The following is a 15,207-nucleotide window of genomic DNA, read 5'->3' as shown; positions in this document are numbered from 1 at the left end:
GTGTTCCCTGTGAGGTCCACTACTTGGGATTAACTTGATGCTCCAGGCAGGTGGCTCGTCGGTCTAGGGGTATGATTCCTGCTTTGGGTGCAGGAGGTCCCGGGTTCAAATCCCGGACGAGCCCTGCCATTTTGACCGTGCTGAAGAGTAGGTGGAACTCAGCCCCGGTTGCAGCTCCTCAATGAAGAGTAGACGCCTGTTATAGCACGTGGATATAACAAGAATGCGGCACCAGTAAAGTACGTAGGTGGAATTCGGTAGAAACGCAGACGGTAATTTTGCATGCAACGGAAAGCAAGGTTGTCTTTGCGGAATATGTGCACCGTGAGTGGAGATTCAGCTTAACTGTGCGACAGTCTACCCTCATCTTACTAACGACGGCAACAACAAAGGTGTGGTGGCATGTGAGATTGAGAGTGGCTAAGAGTTTCTCATTATTAGTTAGCATCACACTTTGACAGAGCTGTGACAAGGCGAGTAGGGTGAGCTCAGGAAAGCCATTAGCAAGCGCACTTGAAGTAGCCCTGAAGAACCGGATTATAAATTTTGCCAGCCATAATGGAGCTAGGGGCGTTCCCAGTTACCAAATACCGGTGCAATAAGAGAGCAACAGTATTTGACAGTAAAATGACGCCCTATCCGTCTAGCATACGACATTGCTTGTCTCTGCATACGCGGACGTGAGGTCATCTCGGAAATGAAATCCGAAATATAGATTAAAATTGTTGTGTTCCCGCCCAGGATAGAACCGGGGACCTTCTGCGTGTAAAGCAGACGTGATAACCGCTACACCACGGAAACGACGGTTCTTTTCGTGTACCACCCGGAGACTCGTAATAGCAACAGTTTTTCTTCTGTGTTAGAAAGGGCATCGGCTACGAGCTCCCTCCGATTCGTGAAGTTCCTATAGTAAAAGACGTCGATGAAAACAATCCAACCGCGACAGACAGGGAGAACGCTGGGCGAGCTGCAGCCCTACAGGGTGAGACCATCAAAGGTGGCGTCATTCACATGCAGTGCGTTTTCGGAACGGACAGGCTCGTTGGTCTAGGGGTATGATTCCTGCTTCGGGTGCAGGAGGTCCCGGGTTCAAATCCCGGACGAGCCCTTGCGTTTTGTACAACGGTGTGGTAACAAATCGCATGGCGGCGGCTGTTTCGCGCATTTCCAGGCCTCCAAGTCAGCGCTAAAATCCGACAACCAGTTCTGAAACAGTTTCATGTTTCATTTGAGCCATGTGCACCCTGCTGGTGGAACGTTTGAAGTTGATTTAAGTGGTCACTGCAGAGATCGTAGCAAGTGTCTTGCTGAGTGCGACGAAAACGGGTTTCCGCCCGCAATCGAACCAGGGACCTTCTGCGTGTTAGGCACGGCGCCTGGGCTCGGCGGCAGCTGCTGCTCTTTCTTTCCTTACGAGATACCGTCGATTCGCGCAGTCGTTATTGCAAAAGATGTCACCAAAGGCAATCGCTTCGTTAGCGGCACGGTGCCTGGGCTCGGCGGCAGCTCTACATGGAGGCACCAGCAGCCCAGCCAGGCCGCCGCCGGCACCGGCGCGCCGCAGCGCAAGAAGCCGGCGCCCGCCCTGCAATGCCCCCCGTCGTTGCATATTCCACCCGCCTTCTAGTGTCGAACCGGTATTGCAAATTTGGATTAAGCAAAAATTTATTGTGTGGTCGAGCGACACCCTCGGCTCGCTCTTCCTACATGATCGCTTCTTGCGAGGAATAATTCCTAGCGCGCCGATGGCTTCAGAGTTGGTCTTTTCGAAGTTTTGCTTCCGCACTGCATTCCGCAATCTTTTCGTTATGAGCTTCGGTTTCCCGACTTTCTAGTGTTTAGTGCGTTTGGCTTCTCTTAACCCTTAGCCACCGCTTGCCGAAATTTCCACGCTGTCATATGTCGATCTGCAGAGCTCAATGAAGGCATCGCGGCCATTCCTGAGCTCATGGAACGGCCGAATCTGTAGTTGTTTCCAGATCTCTCCCACACAACGGCCTCCCAGTAGCTTGGATTACAGGAGTACGCCACTACTCCCAGCCGCAGATTCACCTTTGAAAGCAGAATGACATGAGCTACGCGCAACTCCGATTGTTTTTTTGTTGTGTCTGGCCTACTTTGAAAGACTTTGTAGTCGATTTACTTACTACTATCGCTGTTGGAAACCAGGATACCACACAGTATTCTAGAGACGATCAGGCAATGAAAATTTAGAATAAGTAAAACAGTATCAAAAGAATTTGTGTGGTGGAGCAGCACATGCAATTTATGCTTCCTAGATAATCGTTACTGCATAGAATAATTCTTTTGTCTGCGGCGTCTTCAGTATCCGTCTTGTGGAAATTTTACTTGCAGTATATTGTGCAATCTTTTCGTTATGAGTTGGTGCTTGGTTTCCCGATGTTCTTTTGTTTAGTGCATTCGCCTTCTCTTAACCCTGAGAAACCACATACCGAAACTGAAGCACTGCCGGCTGTTCATAAGCAGTGTTCGATGAAGTAATTTCCCTTTTTATTCGTTGCCTTTAATATTCTTCTCATCATTGGTGAGTGCTGCCTGCAGAAAGCGTTTATCTTGCGAATTCACGTGAAAGTTTGTGTTCCCTGTGAGGTCCACTACTTGGGATTAACTTGATGCTCCAGGCAGGTGGCTCGTTGGTCTAGGGGTATGATTCCTGCTTTGGGTGCAGGAGGTCCCGGGTTCAAATCCCGGACGAGCCCTGCCATTTTGACCGTGCTGAAGAGTAGGTGGAACTCAGCCCCGGTTGCAGCTCCTCAATGAAGAGTAGACGCCTGTTATAGCACGTGGATATAACAAGAATGCGGCACCAGTAAAGTACGTAGGTGGAATTCGGTAGAAACGCAGATGGTAATTTTGCATGCAACGGAAAGCAAGGTTGTCTTTGCGGAATATGTGCACCGTGAGTGGAGATTCAGCTTAACTGTGCGACAGTCTACCCTCATCTTACTAACGACGGCAACAACAAAGGTGTGGTGGCATGTGAGATTGAGAGTGGCTAAGAGTTTCTCATTATTAGTTAGCATCACACTTTGACAGAGCTGTGACAAGGCGAGTAGGGTGAGCTCAGGAAAGCCATTAGCAAGCGCACTTGAAGTAGCCCTGAAGAACCGGATTATAAATTTTGCCAGCCATAATGGAGCTAGGGGCGTTCCCAGTTACCAAATACCGGTGCAATAAGAGAGCAACAGTATTTGACAGTAAAATGACGCCCTATCCGTCTAGCATACGACATTGCTTGTCTCTGCATACGCGGACGTGAGGTCATCTCGGAAATGAAATCCGAAATATAGATTAAAATTGTTGTGTTCCCGCCCGGGATCGAACCGGGGACCTTCTGCGTGTAAAGCAGACGTGATAACCGCTACACCACGGAAACGACGGTTCTTTTCGTGTACCACCCGGAGACTCGTAATAGCAACAGTTTTTCTTCTGTGTTAGAAAGGGCATCGGCTACGAGCTCCCTCCGATTCGTGAAGTTCCTATAGTAAAAGACGTCGATGAAAACAATCCAACCGCGACAGACAGGGAGAACGCTGGGCGAGCTGCAGCCCTACAGGGTGAGACCATCAAAGGTGGCGTCATTCACATGCAGTGCGTTTTCGGAACGGACAGGCTCGTTGGTCTAGGGGTATGATTCCTGCTTCGGGTGCAGGAGGTCCCGGGTTCAAATCCCGGACGAGCCCTTGCGTTTTGTACAACGGTGTGGTAACAAATCGCATGGCGGCGGCTGTTTCGCGCATTTCCAGGCCTCCAAGTCAGCGCTAAAATCCGACAACCAGTTCTGAAACAGTTTCATGTTTCATTTGAGCCATGTGCACCCTGCTGGTGGAACGTTTGAAGTTGATTTAAGTGGTCACTGCAGAGATCGTAGCAAGTGTCTTGCTGAGTGCGACGAAAACGGGTTTCCGCCCGCAATCGAACCAGGGACCTTCTGCGTGTTAGGCACGGCGCCTGGGCTCGGCGGCAGCTGCTGCTCTTTCTTTCCTTACGAGATACCGTCGATTCGCGCAGTCGTTATTGCAAAAGATGTCACCAAAGGCAATCGCTTCGTTAGCGGCACGGTGCCTGGGCTCGGCGGCAGCTCTACATGGAGGCACCAGCAGCCCAGCCAGGCCGCCGCCGGCACCGGCGCGCCGCAGCGCAAGAAGCCGGCGCCCGCCCTGCAATGCCCCCCGTCGTTGCATATTCCACCCGCCTTCTAGTGTCGAACCGGTATTGCAAATTTGGATTAAGCAAAAATTTATTGTGTGGTCGAGCGACACCCTCGGCTCGCTCTTCCTACATGATCGCTTCTTGCGAGGAATAATTCCTAGCGCGCCGATGGCTTCAGAGTTGGTCTTTTCGAAGTTTTGCTTCCGCACTGCATTCCGCAATCTTTTCGTTATGAGCTTCGGTTTCCCGACTTTCTAGTGTTTAGTGCGTTTGGCTTCTCTTAACCCTTAGCCACCGCTTGCCGAAATTTCCACGCTGTCATATGTCGATCTGCAGAGCTCAATGAAGGCATCGCGGCCATTCCTGAGCTCATGGAACGGCCGAATCTGTAGTTGTTTCCAGATCTCTCCCACACAACGGCCTCCCAGTAGCTTGGATTACAGGAGTACGCCACTACTCCCAGCCGCAGATTCACCTTTGAAAGCAGAATGACATGAGCTACGCGCAACTCCGATTGTTTTTTTGTTGTGTCTGGCCTACTTTGAAAGACTTTGTAGTCGATTTACTTACTACTATCGCTGTTGGAAACCAGGATACCACACAGTATTCTAGAGACGATCAGGCAATGAAAATTTAGAATAAGTAAAACAGTATCAAAAGAATTTGTGTGGTGGAGCAGCACATGCAATTTATGCTTCCTAGATAATCGTTACTGCATAGAATAATTCTTTTGTCTGCGGCGTCTTCAGTATCCGTCTTGTGGAAATTTTACTTGCAGTATATTGTGCAATCTTTTCGTTATGAGTTGGTGCTTGGTTTCCCGATGTTCTTTTGTTTAGTGCATTCGCCTTCTCTTAACCCTGAGAAACCACATACCGAAACTGAAGCACTGCCGGCTGTTCATAAGCAGTGTTCGATGAAGTAATTTCCCTTTTTATTCGTTGCCTTTAATATTCTTCTCATCATTGGTGAGTGCTGCCTGCAGAAAGCGTTTATCTTGCGAATTCACGTGAAAGTTTGTGTTCCCTGTGAGGTCCACTACTTGGGATTAACTTGATGCTCCAGGCAGGTGGCTCGTTGGTCTAGGGGTATGATTCCTGCTTTGGGTGCAGGAGGTCCCGGGTTCAAATCCCGGACGAGCCCTGCCATTTTGACCGTGCTGAAGAGTAGGTGGAACTCAGCCCCGGTTGCAGCTCCTCAATGAAGAGTAGACGCCTGTTATAGCACGTGGATATAACAAGAATGCGGCACCAGTAAAGTACGTAGGTGGAATTCGGTAGAAACGCAGATGGTAATTTTGCATGCAACGGAAAGCAAGGTTGTCTTTGCGGAATATGTGCACCGTGAGTGGAGATTCAGCTTAACTGTGCGACAGTCTACCCTCATCTTACTAACGACGGCAACAACAAAGGTGTGGTGGCATGTGAGATTGAGAGTGGCTAAGAGTTTCTCATTATTAGTTAGCATCACACTTTGACAGAGCTGTGACAAGGCGAGTAGGGTGAGCTCAGGAAAGCCATTAGCAAGCGCACTTGAAGTAGCCCTGAAGAACCGGATTATAAATTTTGCCAGCCATAATGGAGCTAGGGGCGTTCCCAGTTACCAAATACCGGTGCAATAAGAGAGCAACAGTATTTGACAGTAAAATGACGCCCTATCCGTCTAGCATACGACATTGCTTGTCTCTGCATACGCGGACGTGAGGTCATCTCGGAAATGAAATCCGAAATATAGATTAAAATTGTTGTGTTCCCGCCCGGGATCGAACCGGGGACCTTCTGCGTGTAAAGCAGACGTGATAACCGCTACACCACGGAAACGACGGTTCTTTTCGTGTACCACCCGGAGACTCGTAATAGCAACAGTTTTTCTTCTGTGTTAGAAAGGGCATCGGCTACGAGCTCCCTCCGATTCGTGAAGTTCCTATAGTAAAAGACGTCGATGAAAACAATCCAACCGCGACAGACAGGGAGAACGCTGGGCGAGCTGCAGCCCTACAGGGTGAGACCATCAAAGGTGGCGTCATTCACATGCAGTGCGTTTTCGGAACGGACAGGCTCGTTGGTCTAGGGGTATGATTCCTGCTTCGGGTGCAGGAGGTCCCGGGTTCAAATCCCGGACGAGCCCTTGCGTTTTGTACAACGGTGTGGTAACAAATCGCATGGCGGCGGCTGTTTCGCGCATTTCCAGGCCTCCAAGTCAGCGCTAAAATCCGACAACCAGTTCTGAAACAGTTTCATGTTTCATTTGAGCCATGTGCACCCTGCTGGTGGAACGTTTGAAGTTGATTTAAGTGGTCACTGCAGAGATCGTAGCAAGTGTCTTGCTGAGTGCGACGAAAACGGGTTTCCGCCCGCAATCGAACCAGGGACCTTCTGCGTGTTAGGCACGGCGCCTGGGCTCGGCGGCAGCTGCTGCTCTTTCTTTCCTTACGAGATACCGTCGATTCGCGCAGTCGTTATTGCAAAAGATGTCACCAAAGGCAATCGCTTCGTTAGCGGCACGGTGCCTGGGCTCGGCGGCAGCTCTACATGGAGGCACCAGCAGCCCAGCCAGGCCGCCGCCGGCACCGGCGCGCCGCAGCGCAAGAAGCCGGCGCCCGCCCTGCAATGCCCCCCGTCGCTGAATATTCCACCCGCCTTATATCCTCCCCATGTCTGACTCACTACCCTAAATGACACTGCGGTCGACGCGCTTTTTACTATCGCTTTTGGAAGAACCAAGGCGCATATTCTAGTGTCGAACCGGTATTGCAAATTTGGATTAAGCAAAAATTTATTGTGTGGTCGAGCGACACCCTCGGCTCGCTCTTCCTACATGATCGCTTCTTGCGAGGAATAATTCCTAGCGCGCCGATGGCTTCAGAGTTGGTCTTCTCGAAGTTTTGCTTCCGCACTGCATTCCGCAATCTTTTCGTTATGAGCTTCGGTTTCCCGGCTTTCTAGTGTTTAGTGCGTTTGGCTTCTCTTAACCCTTAGCCACCGCTTGCCGAAATTTCCACGCTGTCATATGTCGATCTGCAGAGCTCAATGAAGGCATCGCGGCCATTCCTGAGCTCATGGAACGGCCGAATCTGTAGTTGTTTCCAGATCTCTCCCACACAACGGCCTCCCAGTAGCTTGGATTACAGGAGTACGCCACTACTCCCAGCCGCAGATTCACCTTTGAAAGCAGAATGACATGAGCTACGCGCAACTCCGATTGTTTTTTTGTTGTGTCTGGCCTACTTTGAAAGACTTTGTAGTCGATTTACTTACTACTATCGCTGTTGGAAACCAGGATACCACACAGTATTCTAGAGACGATCAGGCAATGAAAATTTAGAATAAGTAAAACAGTATCAAAAGAATTTGTGTGGTGGAGCAGCACATGCAATTTATGCTTCCTAGATAATCGTTACTGCATAGAATAATTCTTTTGTCTGCGGCGTCTTCAGTATCCGTCTTGTGGAAATTTTACTTGCAGTATATTGTGCAATCTTTTCGTTATGAGTTGGTGCTTGGTTTCCCGATGTTCTTTTGTTTAGTGCATTCGCCTTCTCTTAACCCTGAGAAACCACATACCGAAACTGAAGCACTGCCGGCTGTTCATAAGCAGTGTTCGATGAAGTAATTTCCCTTTTTATTCGTTGCCTTTAATATTCTTCTCATCATTGGTGAGTGCTGCCTGCAGAAAGCGTTTATCTTGCGAATTCACGTGAAAGTTTGTGTTCCCTGTGAGGTCCACTACTTGGGATTAACTTGATGCTCCAGGCAGGTGGCTCGTTGGTCTAGGGGTATGATTCCTGCTTTGGGTGCAGGAGGTCCCGGGTTCAAATCCCGGACGAGCCCTGCCATTTTGACCGTGCTGAAGAGTAGGTGGAACTCAGCCCCGGTTGCAGCTCCTCAATGAAGAGTAGACGCCTGTTATAGCACGTGGATATAACAAGAATGCGGCACCAGTAAAGTACGTAGGTGGAATTCGGTAGAAACGCAGATGGTAATTTTGCATGCAACGGAAAGCAAGGTTGTCTTTGCGGAATATGTGCACCGTGAGTGGAGATTCAGCTTAACTGTGCGACAGTCTACCCTCATCTTACTAACGACGGCAACAACAAAGGTGTGGTGGCATGTGAGATTGAGAGTGGCTAAGAGTTTCTCATTATTAGTTAGCATCACACTTTGACAGAGCTGTGACAAGGCGAGTAGGGTGAGCTCAGGAAAGCCATTAGCAAGCGCACTTGAAGTAGCCCTGAAGAACCGGATTATAAATTTTGCCAGCCATAATGGAGCTAGGGGCGTTCCCAGTTACCAAATACCGGTGCAATAAGAGAGCAACAGTATTTGACAGTAAAATGACGCCCTATCCGTCTAGCATACGACATTGCTTGTCTCTGCATACGCGGACGTGAGGTCATCTCGGAAATGAAATCCGAAATATAGATTAAAATTGTTGTGTTCCCGCCCGGGATCGAACCGGGGACCTTCTGCGTGTAAAGCAGACGTGATAACCGCTACACCACGGAAACGACGGTTCTTTTCGTGTACCACCCGGAGACTCGTAATAGCAACAGTTTTTCTTCTGTGTTAGAAAGGGCATCGGCTACGAGCTCCCTCCGATTCGTGAAGTTCCTATAGTAAAAGACGTCGATGAAAACAATCCAACCGCGACAGACAGGGAGAACGCTGGGCGAGCTGCAGCCCTACAGGGTGAGACCATCAAAGGTGGCGTCATTCACATGCAGTGCGTTTTCGGAACGGACAGGCTCGTTGGTCTAGGGGTATGATTCCTGCTTCGGGTGCAGGAGGTCCCGGGTTCAAATCCCGGACGAGCCCTTGCGTTTTGTACAACGGTGTGGTAACAAATCGCATGGCGGCGGCTGTTTCGCGCATTTCCAGGCCTCCAAGTCAGCGCTAAAATCCGACAACCAGTTCTGAAACAGTTTCATGTTTCATTTGAGCCATGTGCACCCTGCTGGTGGAACGTTTGAAGTTGATTTAAGTGGTCACTGCAGAGATCGTAGCAAGTGTCTTGCTGAGTGCGACGAAAACGGGTTTCCGCCCGCAATCGAACCAGGGACCTTCTGCGTGTTAGGCACGGCGCCTGGGCTCGGCGGCAGCTGCTGCTCTTTCTTTCCTTACGAGATACCGTCGATTCGCGCAGTCGTTATTGCAAAAGATGTCACCAAAGGCAATCGCTTCGTTAGCGGCACGGTGCCTGGGCTCGGCGGCAGCTCTACATGGAGGCACCAGCAGCCCAGCCAGGCCGCCGCCGGCACCGGCGCGCCGCAGCGCAAGAAGCCGGCGCCCGCCCTGCAATGCCCCCCGTCGCTGAATATTCCACCCGCCTTATATCCTCCCCATGTCTGACTCACTACCCTAAATGACACTGCGGTCGACGCGCTTTTTACTATCGCTTTTGGAAGAACCAAGGCGCATATTCTAGTGTCGAACCGGTATTGCAAATTTGGATTAAGCAAAAATTTATTGTGTGGTCGAGCGACACCCTCGGCTCGCTCTTCCTACATGATCGCTTCTTGCGAGGAATAATTCCTAGCGCGCCGATGGCTTCAGAGTTGGTCTTCTCGAAGTTTTGCTTCCGCACTGCATTCCGCAATCTTTTCGTTATGAGCTTCGGTTTCCCGGCTTTCTAGTGTTTAGTGCGTTTGGCTTCTCTTAACCCTTAGCCACCGCTTGCCGAAATTTCCACGCTGTCATATGTCGATCTGCAGAGCTCAATGAAGGCATCGCGGCCATTCCTGAGCTCATGGAACGGCCGAATCTGTAGTTGTTTCCAGATCTCTCCCACACAACGGCCTCCCAGTAGCTTGGATTACAGGAGTACGCCACTACTCCCAGCCGCAGATTCACCTTTGAAAGCAGAATGACATGAGCTACGCGCAACTCCGATTGTTTTTTTGTTGTGTCTGGCCTACTTTGAAAGACTTTGTAGTCGATTTACTTACTACTATCGCTGTTGGAAACCAGGATACCACACAGTATTCTAGAGACGATCAGGCAATGAAAATTTAGAATAAGTAAAACAGTATCAAAAGAATTTGTGTGGTGGAGCAGCACATGCAATTTATGCTTCCTAGATAATCGTTACTGCATAGAATAATTCTTTTGTCTGCGGCGTCTTCAGTATCCGTCTTGTGGAAATTTTACTTGCAGTATATTGTGCAATCTTTTCGTTATGAGTTGGTGCTTGGTTTCCCGATGTTCTTTTGTTTAGTGCATTCGCCTTCTCTTAACCCTGAGAAACCACATACCGAAACTGAAGCACTGCCGGCTGTTCATAAGCAGTGTTCGATGAAGTAATTTCCCTTTTTATTCGTTGCCTTTAATATTCTTCTCATCATTGGTGAGTGCTGCCTGCAGAAAGCGTTTATCTTGCGAATTCACGTGAAAGTTTGTGTTCCCTGTGAGGTCCACTACTTGGGATTAACTTGATGCTCCAGGCAGGTGGCTCGTTGGTCTAGGGGTATGATTCCTGCTTTGGGTGCAGGAGGTCCCGGGTTCAAATCCCGGACGAGCCCTGCCATTTTGACCGTGCTGAAGAGTAGGTGGAACTCAGCCCCGGTTGCAGCTCCTCAATGAAGAGTAGACGCCTGTTATAGCACGTGGATATAACAAGAATGCGGCACCAGTAAAGTACGTAGGTGGAATTCGGTAGAAACGCAGATGGTAATTTTGCATGCAACGGAAAGCAAGGTTGTCTTTGCGGAATATGTGCACCGTGAGTGGAGATTCAGCTTAACTGTGCGACAGTCTACCCTCATCTTACTAACGACGGCAACAACAAAGGTGTGGTGGCATGTGAGATTGAGAGTGGCTAAGAGTTTCTCATTATTAGTTAGCATCACACTTTGACAGAGCTGTGACAAGGCGAGTAGGGTGAGCTCAGGAAAGCCATTAGCAAGCGCACTTGAAGTAGCCCTGAAGAACCGGATTATAAATTTTGCCAGCCATAATGGAGCTAGGGGCGTTCCCAGTTACCAAATACCGGTGCAATAAGAGAGCAACAGTATTTGACAGTAAAATGACGCCCTATCCGTCTAGCATACGACATTGCTTGTCTCTGCATACGCGGACGTGAGGTCATCTCGGAAATGAAATCCGAAATATAGATTAAAATTGTTGTGTTCCCGCCCGGGATCGAACCGGGGACCTTCTGCGTGTAAAGCAGACGTGATAACCGCTACACCACGGAAACGACGGTTCTTTTCGTGTACCACCCGGAGACTCGTAATAGCAACAGTTTTTCTTCTGTGTTAGAAAGGGCATCGGCTACGAGCTCCCTCCGATTCGTGAAGTTCCTATAGTAAAAGACGTCGATGAAAACAATCCAACCGCGACAGACAGGGAGAACGCTGGGCGAGCTGCAGCCCTACAGGGTGAGACCATCAAAGGTGGCGTCATTCACATGCAGTGCGTTTTCGGAACGGACAGGCTCGTTGGTCTAGGGGTATGATTCCTGCTTCGGGTGCAGGAGGTCCCGGGTTCAAATCCCGGACGAGCCCTTGCGTTTTGTACAACGGTGTGGTAACAAATCGCATGGCGGCGGCTGTTTCGCGCATTTCCAGGCCTCCAAGTCAGCGCTAAAATCCGACAACCAGTTCTGAAACAGTTTCATGTTTCATTTGAGCCATGTGCACCCTGCTGGTGGAACGTTTGAAGTTGATTTAAGTGGTCACTGCAGAGATCGTAGCAAGTGTCTTGCTGAGTGCGACGAAAACGGGTTTCCGCCCGCAATCGAACCAGGGACCTTCTGCGTGTTAGGCACGGCGCCTGGGCTCGGCGGCAGCTGCTGCTCTTTCTTTCCTTACGAGATACCGTCGATTCGCGCAGTCGTTATTGCAAAAGATGTCACCAAAGGCAATCGCTTCGTTAGCGGCACGGTGCCTGGGCTCGGCGGCAGCTCTACATGGAGGCACCAGCAGCCCAGCCAGGCCGCCGCCGGCACCGGCGCGCCGCAGCGCAAGAAGCCGGCGCCCGCCCTGCAATGCCCCCCGTCGCTGCATATTCCACCCGCCTTATATCCTCCCCATGTCTGACTCACTACCCTAAATGACACTGCGGTCGACGTGCTTTTTACTATCGCTTTTGGAAGAACCAAGGCGCATATTCTAGTGTCGAACCGGTATTGCAAATTTGGATTAAGCAAAAATTTATTGTGTGGTCGAGCGACACCCTCGGCTCGCTCTTCCTACATGATCGCTTCTTGCGAGGAATAATTCCTAGCGCGCCGATGGCTTCAGAGTTGGTCTTCTCGAAGTTTTGCTTCCGCACTGCATTCCGCAATCTTTTCGTTATGAGCTTCGGTTTCCCGACTTTCTAGTGTTTAGTGCGTTTGGCTTCTCTTAACCCTTAGCCACCGCTTGCCGAAATTTCCACGCTGTCATATGTCGATCTGCAGAGCTCAATGAAGGCATCGCGGCCATTCCTGAGCTCATGGAACGGCCGAATCTGTAGTTGTTTCCAGATCTCTCCCACACAATGGCCTCCCAGTAGCTTGGATTACAGGAGTACGCCACTACTCCCAGCCGCAGATTCACCTTTGAAAGCAGAATGACATGAGCTACGCGCAACTCCGATTGTTTTTTTGTTGTGTCTGGCCTACTTTGAAAGACTTTGTAGTCGATTTACTTACTACTATCGCTGTTGGAAACCAGGATACCACACAGTATTCTAGAGACGATCAGGCAATGAAAATTTAGAATAAGTAAAACAGTATCAAAAGAATTTGTGTGGTGGAGCAGCACATGCAATTTATGCTTCCTAGATAATCGTTACTGCATAGAATAATTCTTTTGTCTGCGGCGTCTTCAGTATCCGTCTTGTGGAAATTTTACTTGCAGTATATTGTGCAATCTTTTCGTTATGAGTTGGTGCTTGGTTTCCCGATGTTCTTTTGTTTAGTGCATTCGCCTTCTCTTAACCCTGAGAAACCACATACCGAAACTGAAGCACTGCCGGCTGTTCATAAGCAGTGTTCGATGAAGTTATTTCCCTTTTTATTCGTTGCCTTTAATATTCTTCTCATCATTGGTGAGTGCTGCCTGCAGAAAGCGTTTATCTTGCGAATTCACGTGAAAGTTTGTGTTCCCTGTGAGGTCCACTACTTGGGATTAACTTGATGCTCCAGGCAGGTGGCTCGTTGGTCTAGGGGTATGATTCCTGCTTTGGGTGCATGAGGTCCCGGGTTCAAATCCCGGACGAGCCCTGCCATTTTGACCGTGCTGAAGAGTAGGTGGAACTCAGCCCCGGTTGCAGCTCCTCAATGAAGAGTAGACGCCTGTTATAGCACGTGGATATAACAAGAATGCGGCACCAGTAAAGTACGTAGGTGGAATTCGGTAGAAACGCAGACGGTAATTTTGCATGCAACGGAAAGCAAGGTTGTCTTTGCGGAATATGTGCACCGTGAGTGGAGATTCAGCTTAACTGTGCGACAGTCTACCCTCATCTTACTAACGACGGCAACAACAAAGGTGTGGTGGCATGTGAGATTGAGAGTGGCTAAGAGTTTCTCATTATTAGTTAGCATCACACTTTGACAGAGCTGTGACAAGGCGAGTAGGGTGAGCTCAGGAAAGCCATTAGCAAGCGCACTTGAAGTAGCCCTGAAGAACCGGATTATAAATTTTGCCAGCCATAATGGAGCTAGGGGCGTTCCCAGTTACCAAATACCGGTGCAATAAGAGAGCAACAGTATTTGACAGTAAAATGACGCCCTATCCGTCTAGCATACGACATTGCTTGTCTCTGCATACGCGGACGTGAGGTCATCTCGGAAATGAAATCCGAAATATAGATTAAAATTGTTGTGTTCCCGCCCGGGATCGAACCGGGGACCTTCTGCGTGTAAAGCAGACGTGATAACCGCTACACCACGGAAACGACGGTTCTTTTCGTGTACCACCCGGAGACTCGTAATAGCAACAGCTTTTCTTCTGTGTTAGAAAGGGCATCGGCTACGAGCTCCCTCCGATTCGTGAAGTTCCTATAGTAAAAGACGTCGATGAAAACAATCCAACCGCGACAGACAGGGAGAACGCTGGGCGAGCTGCAGCCCTACAGGGTGAGACCATCAAAGGTGGCGTCATTCACATGCAGTGCGTTTTCGGAACGGACAGGCTCGTTGGTCTAGGGGTATGATTCCTGCTTCGGGTGCAGGAGGTCCCGGGTTCAAATCCCGGACGAGCCCTTGCGTTTTGTACAACGGTGTGGTAACAAATCGCATGGCGGCGGCTGTTTCGCGCATTTCCAGGCCTCCAAGTCAGCGCTAAAATCCGACAACCAGTTCTGAAACAGTTTCATGTTTCATTTGAGCCATGTGCACCCTGCTGGTGGAACGTTTGAAGTTGATTTAAGTGGTCACTGCAGAGATCGTAGCAAGTGTCTTGCTGAGTGCGACGAAAACGGGTTTCCGCCCGCAATCGAACCAGGGACCTTCTGCGTGTTAGGCACGGCGCCTGGGCTCGGCGGCAGCTGCTGCTCTTTCTTTCCTTACGAGATACCGTCGATTCGCGCAGTCGTTATTGCAAAAGATGTCACCAAAGGCAATCGCTTCGTTAGCGGCACGGTGCCTGGGCTCGGCGGCAGCTCTACATGGAGGCACCAGCAGCCCAGCCAGGCCGCCGCCGGCACCGGCGCGCCGCAGCGCAAGAAGCCGGCGCCCGCCCTGCAATGCCCCCCGTCGCTGCATATTCCACCCGCCTTATATCCTCCCCATGTCTGACTCACTACCCTAAATGACACTGCGGTCGACGTGCTTTTTACTATCGCTTTTGGAAGAACCAAGGCGCATATTCTAGTGTCGAACCGGTATTGCAAATTTGGATTAAGCAAAAATTTATTGTGTGGTCGAGCGACACCCTCGGCTCGCTCTTCCTACATGATCGCTTCTTGCGAGGAATAATTCCTAGCGCGCCGATGGCTTCAGAGTTGGTCTTCTCGAAGTTTTGCTTCCGCACTGCATTCCGCAATCTTTTCGTTATGAGCTTCGGTTTCCCGACTTTCTAGTGTTTAGTGCGTTTGGCTTCTCTTAACC

At 49.9% G+C, this 15,207-nt stretch overlaps 18 non-coding genes across 18 annotated transcripts; 12 read left to right on the top strand and 6 right to left on the bottom strand.

Annotated features, from left to right (window-relative positions):
• The first annotated feature begins 52 nt into the window (after nt 1-52).
• Nucleotides 53-124, top strand: Trnap-ugg (transfer RNA proline (anticodon UGG)). Its single transcript has one exon. It is a non-coding gene; the product is annotated as a tRNA-Pro (tRNA).
• Nucleotides 125-728: 604 nt separating this feature from the next.
• Trnav-uac (transfer RNA valine (anticodon UAC)) lies at nt 729-801 on the bottom strand. The gene has a single exon. It is a non-coding gene; the product is annotated as a tRNA-Val (tRNA).
• Nucleotides 802-1,036: 235 nt separating this feature from the next.
• Trnap-cgg (transfer RNA proline (anticodon CGG)) lies at nt 1,037-1,108 on the top strand. The gene has a single exon. It is a non-coding gene; the product is annotated as a tRNA-Pro (tRNA).
• A 1,540-nt stretch (nt 1,109-2,648) lies between these two features.
• Nucleotides 2,649-2,720, top strand: Trnap-ugg (transfer RNA proline (anticodon UGG)). The gene has a single exon. It is a non-coding gene; the product is annotated as a tRNA-Pro (tRNA).
• A 604-nt stretch (nt 2,721-3,324) lies between these two features.
• Trnav-uac (transfer RNA valine (anticodon UAC)) lies at nt 3,325-3,397 on the bottom strand. The gene has a single exon. It is a non-coding gene; the product is annotated as a tRNA-Val (tRNA).
• A 235-nt stretch (nt 3,398-3,632) lies between these two features.
• Nucleotides 3,633-3,704, top strand: Trnap-cgg (transfer RNA proline (anticodon CGG)). The gene has a single exon. It is a non-coding gene; the product is annotated as a tRNA-Pro (tRNA).
• Nucleotides 3,705-5,244: 1,540 nt separating this feature from the next.
• Trnap-ugg (transfer RNA proline (anticodon UGG)) lies at nt 5,245-5,316 on the top strand. Its single transcript has one exon. It is a non-coding gene; the product is annotated as a tRNA-Pro (tRNA).
• Nucleotides 5,317-5,920: 604 nt separating this feature from the next.
• On the bottom strand, nt 5,921-5,993 carry Trnav-uac (transfer RNA valine (anticodon UAC)). Its single transcript has one exon. It is a non-coding gene; the product is annotated as a tRNA-Val (tRNA).
• A 235-nt stretch (nt 5,994-6,228) lies between these two features.
• Nucleotides 6,229-6,300, top strand: Trnap-cgg (transfer RNA proline (anticodon CGG)). The gene has a single exon. It is a non-coding gene; the product is annotated as a tRNA-Pro (tRNA).
• Nucleotides 6,301-7,931: 1,631 nt separating this feature from the next.
• On the top strand, nt 7,932-8,003 carry Trnap-ugg (transfer RNA proline (anticodon UGG)). Its single transcript has one exon. It is a non-coding gene; the product is annotated as a tRNA-Pro (tRNA).
• Nucleotides 8,004-8,607: 604 nt separating this feature from the next.
• Nucleotides 8,608-8,680, bottom strand: Trnav-uac (transfer RNA valine (anticodon UAC)). Its single transcript has one exon. It is a non-coding gene; the product is annotated as a tRNA-Val (tRNA).
• Nucleotides 8,681-8,915: 235 nt separating this feature from the next.
• Nucleotides 8,916-8,987, top strand: Trnap-cgg (transfer RNA proline (anticodon CGG)). The gene has a single exon. It is a non-coding gene; the product is annotated as a tRNA-Pro (tRNA).
• Nucleotides 8,988-10,618: 1,631 nt separating this feature from the next.
• Nucleotides 10,619-10,690, top strand: Trnap-ugg (transfer RNA proline (anticodon UGG)). The gene has a single exon. It is a non-coding gene; the product is annotated as a tRNA-Pro (tRNA).
• A 604-nt stretch (nt 10,691-11,294) lies between these two features.
• Nucleotides 11,295-11,367, bottom strand: Trnav-uac (transfer RNA valine (anticodon UAC)). Its single transcript has one exon. It is a non-coding gene; the product is annotated as a tRNA-Val (tRNA).
• A 235-nt stretch (nt 11,368-11,602) lies between these two features.
• Trnap-cgg (transfer RNA proline (anticodon CGG)) lies at nt 11,603-11,674 on the top strand. The gene has a single exon. It is a non-coding gene; the product is annotated as a tRNA-Pro (tRNA).
• A 1,631-nt stretch (nt 11,675-13,305) lies between these two features.
• On the top strand, nt 13,306-13,377 carry Trnap-ugg (transfer RNA proline (anticodon UGG)). The gene has a single exon. It is a non-coding gene; the product is annotated as a tRNA-Pro (tRNA).
• Nucleotides 13,378-13,981: 604 nt separating this feature from the next.
• On the bottom strand, nt 13,982-14,054 carry Trnav-uac (transfer RNA valine (anticodon UAC)). The gene has a single exon. It is a non-coding gene; the product is annotated as a tRNA-Val (tRNA).
• A 235-nt stretch (nt 14,055-14,289) lies between these two features.
• On the top strand, nt 14,290-14,361 carry Trnap-cgg (transfer RNA proline (anticodon CGG)). Its single transcript has one exon. It is a non-coding gene; the product is annotated as a tRNA-Pro (tRNA).
• The last annotated feature ends 846 nt before the right edge of the window (nt 14,362-15,207 follow it).

The sequence above is a fragment of the Schistocerca cancellata genome, unplaced genomic scaffold (assembly GCF_023864275.1).
Source record: "Schistocerca cancellata isolate TAMUIC-IGC-003103 unplaced genomic scaffold, iqSchCanc2.1 HiC_scaffold_1087, whole genome shotgun sequence".
Taxonomy (NCBI): Eukaryota; Metazoa; Arthropoda; class Insecta; order Orthoptera; family Acrididae; genus Schistocerca; species Schistocerca cancellata.
Note: the sequence above shows the minus strand (reverse complement) of the source record. Positions and strands in the feature narration are given on the sequence as shown.